We start from the raw sequence: 4285 nt of genomic DNA, 5'->3' as shown, positions 1-4285 counted from the left end.
TCTTTCCCTTAGGGCAGAGCATCTTCTTGCAGTCAGACTCTGGCATTTGTGGAGCCCATAGGAAGGATGCTGGAGACTTCTTACAAACAAGGAAGCAAGGTTAAAGTCTGCTCTCCTGCCTCCAGCTCAAAGCTGCCTCCCCCCGCACATGGGGATTCTCTCCTCTGCCTGCTCTGCATTGCTGTGGGCAGCCTGGCTAAGGTGGCAAGGCCTGGGTTTTGGGCACAGTTGTTGGAGGTGGAGTTATATATATATATATATATATAGAGAGAGAGAGAGAGAGAGATGTATGTATGTATGTATATACATACATCTATGTATATATGTGTCTATATATATGTATATGTATGTGTGTATATGCATGCATGTATATATGTGTATATATGCATATGCACGTATGTATATGCATATGTATGTATGTATGCATGTGTGTGTGTATGTATGTATATATATGTGTGCGTGCGTGTATTTGTATATGTAGATGTATATATGTAGATGTATATATACATTTGCAAAAAAAAAAGTTGAAGACCAGATTTCAAGAGGAGCAGGTTACTCACAGAAATGAACCCGGCACAGGAGGGACAAGAGCCCCAGCTGGATCTGTTTACCAGTCCCGCTCACATCCCGACAGAGACTCTTATCCTGACCCTGAGAACTGGCCAGCTGGGCATGACTGACCCTAGAGCTATTATCCATCTACTTTATGATGTGATCATTAGAAATGCACAGCAGCAGGAGGAACAGAGTTCAGGTCCTCCTGCTTCCAATGCACAAGCCTCTGTCACTAGAGCAAAAAAGGCAACGTCCAGCAGCTGTGTCCAGTCTACAGCAGGGTTGGCATGCGGCAGCACAGGGAGGGGACAGGCAGCACAGTGGCAGACGGAGAGGGAAACAAAGCAGCAGGTCAGGCAGGGAACGCAGGGCAGGAAGCAGAAAAGAGGGGGATTGGGCAGGGAGCACAGGGCTGAGAGCAGAAAGCGGAGCAGCAGATCAGGCAGGGGAAGGAGAGCAAAGCAGCACGTGGGGAGGGTGCGGGGCTAAATTGTGGCACACTTGCCAAAAAGTCTGGTCTGGAGGGTCCGACTGTCCGGATTCTCTGAGCTGTCTTGCTTCCCTCCAGCAGAGGGTGCAGGTGACACAGGATCCAGGCTGTAATTAAGACTCCAAACCTCCCGGCCGGTGTTTTTTTTCACAATCTCTACAGCAAGGAGGACTTGTGGTCCCGTTTCCAGCAGATGCACAGCATGCAAACACCCGGCTTCACCGCGCTCTCATCCGTTTGGCAGAGAACCCTTACAAAACACCACGTGCCCAGATGCCCAGTTACACCGTGCTCTCCCATGGCCGCCACTGGCAGCAGTCACATCTGGATTCAGATTTGAAGTGTTTCAGTATTTCCTATATTCCCCCTGGCATAGGAGGAGCCTGAACAGTAACTTTCACTGTAAGCTCCAGAGCGCTTGTATATCACTAGATATACTAGTCACTAGATCGTAGTGTCGCCAGTCACTAGACCAGTATCACCAGTCACTAGACTGGCACAGATCTCACAGGGCTGCCGTGCTGGTTCTGATTGTCCCTCTTCAAACACTGTAAAGACAGACATTTTGAGGCACAGCGCAAGCATCACCCACTGGAGAGGTGACAGCTGGAGCTCGCAGGTTAATCAAGGATTTCCCAAAGCCATTTCAGGCCTGGTGAGGCTGCATTGCAACACATCATCATCACAACCGGTCTTCCGGTGGGAGGCTGCAGCAGGACACGGGTGACTTCACGCCATTTGGGACGAGACCAGCCACTTGAGGCTGAGTGAGTCCCACGTTACCACCAGGCCCTCAAGTCAGATGCAGCTTACGGTCATATCCAGGACCAAAGAACAACAACAATTATTATTAGTGTTATTATTATTATTAGAAGAGTTGCATTGATATATCAGTGCCATATCAGATTGGCACGGATAAAAGGAAAATTAACGTTATCGGCTATTGGCTTTTTTGGCCGGCATAGCCAATAATGCACTGATAAATATAATATGCCTTCTGGCCGGGGACCCGGGACGCCGCGTGCATGCATGCAGCCAAATGCATGCACGTGGCCAGGAACGCAGCTGGGCAGCGTGGAGAGCAGTGCCCTGAAGATAAGTTTGCAGAGGGGAAGGGACGTGGTGGAGGGAAGGGGCATGGTGGGGGCAGATCAAAGCCCCACAGTGAGGGTGGGAGTAGGGCAGGAGCTGGGTGGGGGCACTGCCCAGCCAGGGTGGTGAATGGGACCCCAGGGCTGGGGTGGGGAGCAGGATGGAGCCGTGGGATATATTATTCTTATTCTTATAGTTATTATTATTACTATTATTTCCCCTGCTTTACTTGTAGCCCAAATATTGCTGGGCCGAAAACCTGCAAGTGAAGCTGGCTATAAACAGCAGTGAAATGATTGTCCTTAATCATAGTCTGAGCTGAGAGAAATGCAAACAGGAAGTCAGCTAACAGCATCCACAGTAAGAGAAAAACTGCAACCGTTTCACTCATCCCAGGTGTTAGCTGCAGCACAGCTACAATGTGCGTAGTGGCACTTTCACCTGCATCTCTCTAAAGGTGCATTAGGTGTCATAACGGAAAGCAAACCCCGCATTTGACAGTGTTACAAGAAGACAGATGGCAAGAAAGTATAACTGGAACGGGACAATCCACAAGGAAATGGCTTACTGCCCAGATGGAGGAGGGTCAGCAGTGAGGGACAAATATGCAGACAAATACTAGTGACACCTCCGGAGAGAGCGAGCTTGGGTCCCTACTGCTGGGGACAGTAGTGCATGAACAAGGCTGTGAAATTTTGGGTCGTGATGGTGTGCAGCATAGCCACACCTGTAGCGTTCGTACCAAGCTCTTACACCTTACTGTATCCCGTGTTTAGCATGAAACTTTTACTACAAATGGAAGAGGAAAAAATCTAAGGCTGCTGCACATTGAAATATAAGACAAGAAATCCCAGGATGAATGAATGGAGCAGCTTTCAAAGGCAGGGACTTTCTTCTTCTGTTGCACTTTTCACTCGTCTCAGTATCTGAAAGCATTTTACACCAATTAGTGATCTAAACCTCTCGTCTCTAGGCCGGTGGTTCTCAACCAGTCCACTGTTATTAGTTCCCCTTCTCTATTTACTGCTCTCAGGAGGGGCAGGGTGATCAGGACATCCTACAGTCTGCAATGAACCCCTCTAGGGTTATAAATGTCAGGCGTGAAACCACTGTGCTAAGTATCTCAACTCCATCCTTTCCGTGAACAGGAATCCAGCCCAGGCTCTGGCCATGCCAGACCTTGAGAGGTCTAGGTTGGTTTGTCTATGGCTGGAGTAACTCAGTCCTCTCTCTTCTGCTTGAATCAGACCCATTCATATGCTTGTGCTGCCCTCTCCTGACAGGAGGTCTATGAAACGACAGAATCCAAAGTCCGAATGCAATTAAAAGCTAAGGGAGATTGTCCTGTGTCCCCAAAGATGGGGAGCTTGGTGCACCATGATAGGATGATGGTATAAGTTGGGTTGTGTCACACTTTTTCCCCCAGAAGGATCAACCAACATCAGGACAAAGGAAGAGTGTGACGAGGAAATGCAGTCAGGGCACCAAGGTTTTCAAAGCAACGCTACCCACTCTTCTAGCCTGGGCTGGCTGTGCTGGAAACAGCATGTGAGAGACCTGTAGGAGGATAAGTGAGACTGATGACAGAGGCCACGTGAGCTGTGACCTTTACTGTGGGTCTTGTTCATGCACCATCAGAAAAGATGGGAAAAACCAAAAACCAGCTGAACCATACCTTGGCCACAGTTCTGAGTCCTTGGAGACAGGGACAGGGACAGGGACACCAAAGCAGAGAGAGTTGTCTGGTATGCTGCAGCCTGTTCACAGTGAACTGTCATCAGCATATCGTTATCATTGTCCTGATTGCCTGGTAAAATGCGTGTCACACTGATCTCATAAGATAGCAAAGTCTCTGCTGCTCAACAAATAGAGTACAGAACTGGCACCGGGATGCAGCACCTCTCTTTTCGTAGGTGGGAGCTGACACCCAGGTCAACAGGAACTACGAGTCCTTCCGTTGTGGGCACGGGTTGCTGTGAAATGCGGGTGGCAGACCTCAGTCCAGTTGCTACTTGAACATCATCTGCACAAAAAGCCACTGGCAGAGCAATACACACAGAGCCATAGCACTGGTGGGTACCTCCTGCACTATCAAATATAATCCCATTCTATCCGAGGCATTGCATCATGTCATTTCTTTTATATAAC

The sequence above is a fragment of the Alligator sinensis genome, unplaced genomic scaffold (genome assembly GCF_000455745.1).
Source record: "Alligator sinensis unplaced genomic scaffold, ASM45574v1 scaffold1457_1, whole genome shotgun sequence".
Taxonomy (NCBI): Eukaryota; Metazoa; Chordata; order Crocodylia; family Alligatoridae; genus Alligator; species Alligator sinensis.
This window is presented reverse-complemented; position numbering follows the sequence as displayed.